Below are 6,399 nucleotides of genomic sequence, written 5' to 3'. Positions count from 1 at the left end.
TGATACATTGAAATTGGCCTACAGATAAAAAGACGATTTAAAATAGAATAACATTTCCAGAGCTTTGTTATTTCATGGTATCATATTTCTATTATTATTACATATTATACAAAATTAACGTCCAGTGGAATTCAGTGGTCTCATTGTAGTTTTTATATTTTAATCTAAATTTAGAATCTAATGTTTCTCCTTAGACTTTTGCTGCAAGCTGAAAAGAATCATATCCTGTGTTTTATTTTTTTTTTGAATCCTAAAAGGCCCCACCAGGCAGCAGAGGGGAGGCCTGCAGGCCTGAGCTTTAGGTATAGGCCCATACATATCCTACCATTTACCTTACATCACAATGCTGTGTTTACGGAGGGACAGAGCCACTGTTGGACTGACTAACTGACTGACCCAAATGACAAGTTAACCTATTTATATTCCACAGTTTTATCCTCCTGAATCCTGCGAGAAAATGAGGAGGGGGGGGGCAAACAAGCCACACCATTAAAACTGACTGCTGTGTAACTGCTGGAGTAAACAGAAGATTAGATAGCTCATTAATGTGCGATACGACATGGCTTGCGCTGCATTTTCAGATATTAAACCAAGCATACATCAGATAGAGTGTTTGGCGCATCTTCCCAGCCCCCCATCCCCTGGATTAGTTTTAGTCGCCTGATGCTGTTGAGGCTGCAGTTCTCGGCCTGAGATGCTGCAGGATCAAATGACCACGTCCAGATGGCTAATGATTATCAAATACTGCATTTAAAGCCAGCACTAGTGGTTACTCCGTGCACAATTGCATAACATTTGCTGCCAGAGGAAAGCAGGAAAATACCTTTGCAATAACACCTAAGTGGATATATTTTTGCTGTCTAACACATAACAGGTTTTCTTATTTGATTATAGCCTGTTTTCTCATCAATCAGCCACCTAAACCCTTCAAGTCAAAGCCATACAACCTGGTACGGGCCTGATGGAGGCCTGGGGTCCTGACACGCAGCAGCAGCTCTTCGGGGCCTTCAGGGGCTCCTCATCCTCCTCCCTCACGCAGGGCTGCAGCAAAGGGCCCCCTGTTGAAGTGGGAGCCCGAGGTGTGTGTCTGGTTCACCACAGGATGCCTAATATATGAGGGCGAGTTCCACCCATGCTCCTCTCCGATGGCCAGTCAGAGTCCATTTACCTGCTGTTGATAATTAGGCAGATAACTAGGTGGACAAAACTCGTCTAATATTTAGAGGTGATGGGGCTGGGTCTGGTTACACTTCTTTCAGGGTGGACAGAGACAGTGAAATCAATCCGCGGTGACTTGCTCGTTGCTGCTCAGCGTGGAGGAGCCGGAGCCCGAAGCCTCTCCAAGCCTTGACGTGGTTTCCACCTGGAAAAGCTGAAACCGGAGCCACGGATCATCTGCGCGTGTATGGGAGATGAGTAGCCCTCTATGAATATTTAAAACACTCATTTGGGTCTGTGCTTGTCGTGTCGGAGCCAGATGAAACAGGTGCCAGCGGAGGGATCAGATCAGATGGACGCTGCGCGTTCGTGCCGCCACCCGTCTCCAGTGAAGGGATCCAGGCCACATGATAGGACGCCGGATGAAATAATAATGCGGCAAGATTCAGTCTGCTGCTCCTAAAGAAAAACGAAATGGCAACAATTGGGATCACTTCGTTGAGGATGTGCTCCAGAGAAATGAACAGACAGAGATCATATCTCATCATAAATCCCCCTAAAAATGTTGGAAAATTGAAATTTCCCACTCAGCTTTACAGGCTTATGCTGTAAGAATGTGAATAATAATAATAATGAACGAGCCACTTGTAGATTATTCAAAATATCTGACACAATGGACACAATAAAGGTATAAAAATGGTAAGATATTTTCCAGTGATATCACATGAACCAGGATAGGAGTGATGATTGCTAAAACATGTCAGTTCATATCTCTTGATATGAAATTCCATTTTATCTCCAATTGGCGTTACTTCTGCAGAGGATTACTGAGCAGGGGATTATTTACTGCCCTCAGCACATGCAGCATCATTACTCAGGAAAATAAAAACATTGTAAAGATGACAGAGAAAATAAGGTCATGAAATAAGGCCAGCAGTAATACACATTTGACCACTGGCTGCCTTCCGGAAAAGGGTGCTTAATATTGCAGATGTAATACAAGAAAAACTGATCAGAAACAGGCCAACATTTTATTCCTAATATATTTTATTGATGCTGAAAACTGATCTCTTTCTGTGCAACATGTCTGTCTCTCTTTCGCCCTCCCACTGTGATTGATTGTGTCCATGCAAGCCACCTTCTGCGGGGTCTCCTGCACCGCTGCCACCCCCCAGCACCGTCTCTCTGCTGTCTGCTCCTGCTCTGGTCCCCTGTTGCAGCAAAAATGAGGGGATGGGGTGTGTGTTAGTGGTGGTGGTGGTGGTGGTAAGGGTGGGTGGGCGTTAGTCATTGAGTCATCTATTAGTAAAGACCCAGGGATCATTGTATTGCTTGCCGCTGCTGCAGCACCACCACCTCATCCACCCCCCCCACTGTTCCAGTGAAACAGAGCTTGTAACCTGAGAGAGCTCGCTGCCTGCCACCCAGCCCCAGCTTGAGAAACCCAACACACAGCATGCATGTTTATGGTGGTTCACCCAGATTGGTTGACGGGCTGTCAGCTAACCAGCAGCCAGGTGTTTAGGGGGGGATGTGAAAGAAGGGCATTGACAGGAATCATATTTTAGGTACTTCTGGTCAGCTTTTAGTGTGTATGATTGCACCGTGCACTGTGGCTCTGTGGAGGAGTCATGTCATCGAACAAAATGTCAACGTTTATAGTGACTCTTTTCAGAGGCAGAATCAGAATCAGCTAAATCTAAACACAGATGAATGTAACCTGGGCCACTGGGGCCTTTATTAAAGAAAGTACGCATGCGGTAGATTTCCTGCTAAAAGCTTTGCTATGGAAAATACAGCAACCAGCAATGATTGATCATAACTTGCAGAAGACAGCCCGTGAGCATGATGTGGAGCCTCAGGGCATCGTAATGCCTTAAAAGGCCACAGCGGCACAGGTCACCTGACCACCCTGCTCGGCGAGGACCAATCACACCGCTGGCATTACGTCATGGAGGCCCACAGTTTTGTCTTGACCAACGCACTGCGGATAAAACAGAAGCTTTAAATATTTCATTGAGATTCTCAGGTTGCTGGACTTCTGGAGGTCAGGGCTGTGAGGAGACAGATAGCCTCATCCTCTCTTCCCTCCCTCCCTCCCTCCTCCTCCTCCTCCTCTTTTGATGCAGGAAAAGGGGGTAGCAGGGCAAAGACAGAGGGCTGGGTTTTTACAGCTAGAAGAGTCTGCTATGAACAATAATCACAGTAAGGTTTCCCCAGCAAGTCATCAGCTACTGCATTCCACACACATCAACATGCAGCTCTGACTTGTGTGTCCTCAGATCTTATTTATCAAACAGAATACTCACCAGAAGGGATGCAGAACTGGTGTCACAGGAAGCATTTTGCAGCAATTCTGTGGCTCTAATGGAGAAAATAAGCCTCATGATATCATTCTCACATACACTATTGCTCTGAACACGTCTGCCCTTATAACAGCCATCTCTAATCTGCAGAATCCTTGTTTTGCAGACCTTCTGTTGGAACACACACACACACACATTCCTGATCGGGCTGAAGACCCTCTAGGGGTCTGATCTGGACACGCTGGAGCTTGTGGCCTAACACAGGATGTACAGTAAAGAGGAAGAGGTGTGTATGCAGGAAGACTACTTTGTAATACACCGTAAGGCAATTCAGTGCAACTACTTATGACACTCAAAAACACAACGCAATGTCATGAGAGACTGAATGCAGGCCACACAAAATCTAGGCTTGCTACATGTAGGGCTACTGCAGTGACTACATTACATTTGAGGGTGCTGTTGGTATTTTGTATGTGACAGAGAGAAAACAATGTCACATGGACCAGGCAGACTGAACTTCCATTTTGCCAGTTTATCGTAACCTACAGCAAAATATTAGCACAGTGACCATTCGTCCAGGCGTCTAAGAAATATCTCACCAGAGAGTAATTTCATGTCTCAGCCCTGATACAGAAAAAATAAAGACAGACCGAAAGAGAGAGCAGATTGCTGCGTGACAGAATACATTTTTCAGAAGAGAGAGGATTAAACAGCCTTATGTCACAGCATTTATTTTCCCCTGCTGTGATTATACAGAAGGGGGGGGAGGGAGGGTGGGATGGGAGGGGGGACAGCGCCCTCACCTGGCTCGCATGTGAGCCTGCATCAGCCATTGCATGTGAAGGCTGCCCTCACAGCAAGGTTAATCTCACACAGCCCAATGTCCCCTTCAAAATAAAACCCCAGTGTGAAGCTCAGATGCTTAGAAGATTTGGCACAGATCACTGCAGTATGCAAGACTTATGCAGGGCTACATAAACCTAAACCAGCACTTTAAAGGGCTGTGACTGTGGTCACTCAGGGCTACGGACTACAGTAACAGAATGACTACCAGAAACACAGTTTTAATGTTGGCTTTGAAGGAAAACTCAGCAGCCGGTGTGTTTGGATGGCTGCAGTCAGTCATCACCCCCAGGTCAGACTGGAAACACTGGGGTACATTCTCAAGTTTCACAGCGCTCTCTGGGATCCTGCCAGACAGTGGCCCACATTGTACAAGCTGACTGTGGCCTGCAGGTGGGGAGAAGTGGCTCAGGGATGTAGAGCCACAGTGACACCTTGTGGAAAAGCTGCTATTGCAGACCTGTTTCCTGGGGGGAGACTAAATGTAATATTTTCATATAGATTCAGAGGGTTTTCTAATAACTCTGTTTAATAACTTTACCCAGGTGAAATGTTCATAGAATGTATTTATCACTGGCAATTATTTTGTCCTTTTAGACTATAGTTTTCAGCTCATACCTCAAAGGCTCAATATGTTGTTTTGTTGATCATGTGACATTTGAATAAATGTCTTTTTCTGAATTCCAGATTTTAGATTGGAAAATATTTAAAAGAATAGTAATTAGAATAAAGGTACGGATAAGAATAAAAGGCAACATTTAAACATATTGAAAAGCTAAAGTGTGTATTATCATATGTTCAAAGGACATCAGGATATTTCACAGCTGGACACTGGAAGTTCCCCACAGTCATGAAGGGAGATGAAGACACTCACTATACTATCAGAAGTTAAGGATCCGCAGGTTCAAACCTGTACAAAACAAGAAAAGGAGAGAAAAATAGATGTTGGAATAAAGATTTAGAGCCATGAACTGTTAAAATGAATGTTACATGTATTTGGACATCATATATAAATATGCAACATATGCTGCTCATGTTTTTCTGCAGTAAAGTCCTGAGATCTTTCACAAACAGGTTCAATAAGACAACATACTCTGGGTGCACCAGATGAGAATGATCAGTCTCAGACAAAGACATTTTATACACATTGAATGTTTTATTAAAAAAGAAGTTATAACAGTTTATTTTATACACAACTATTTATGAGGTTATAAGTCTATTAATAGAGAGCACTTTGTCTTTTTGACAAGCATGCCCACTTCACAATGCAAAGAAAAAAAACAAAAGAAGGAGGGCAAAGAGGGTGATAAAAGTAAGACCAAGGATGGACTTTTCAAAACAAAAAATAAACCTTTTGACTTTTTAACCCTCAAGTATCACACACTAGGTAACAAATACATAGTTTCTATTTAAAAAAAAAACAAAAAAACTGCCATTTTCCATGCTGTGTGTGCCTGCTAAATTCCCTGATGGCAGCAGTAGGCCAGCACAGGGCACATATCCACACAAGCACAAGACAGAATGGGAGGTGTGCACCAGGCGAGCCTCGACTCCACACCAGAAGCATGCAAGTGCACGAGGAGACACAGTCAACACACGCAGGGGAGGTGATATTACAAGATCAGGTTGCTGGCTCTCTGCAGCTGTGCTGATAAAACGTAGAATGGGCCCTGGAAGTCCTGTCTATGGATTAATGATAGACCAGTCCATTCGCTTAGCTGAGGCCCTTCACCTTTACTATATCTGGCAGGGTGTGTGTGTGTGTTGGGGGGCGGTGTGTGCACGACTGTGGGGCTATGGCTCTGGACTGGACTTTCTGCAGGTTTGCAGTTACACTTTTGAGGCCCCATCAATCCCATTATGTTAATGTAGTTGTCTGGAGTCGCTGTTTAAAACTGTGGGTGGTTAAGACATTGTTATCTGTACGCCTGTGGTCTTAGAGCAGAAGAGGGGGAGGGGAGAAAGCCAAAAGGACGTTAAATAAAAGCACAATAAACATGTTTTTCTTTGACTCTTTCAAAAATAATTTAGAATTTAAGTTGCAGAGGGAAACAGAATCATTCACTGGTTTGGGGAGATTTTCTTTAGTTCT

The sequence above is a fragment of the Pempheris klunzingeri genome, chromosome 22 (genome assembly GCF_042242105.1).
Source record: "Pempheris klunzingeri isolate RE-2024b chromosome 22, fPemKlu1.hap1, whole genome shotgun sequence".
NCBI lineage: Eukaryota > Metazoa > Chordata > Actinopteri > Acropomatiformes > Pempheridae > Pempheris > Pempheris klunzingeri.
This window is presented reverse-complemented; position numbering follows the sequence as displayed.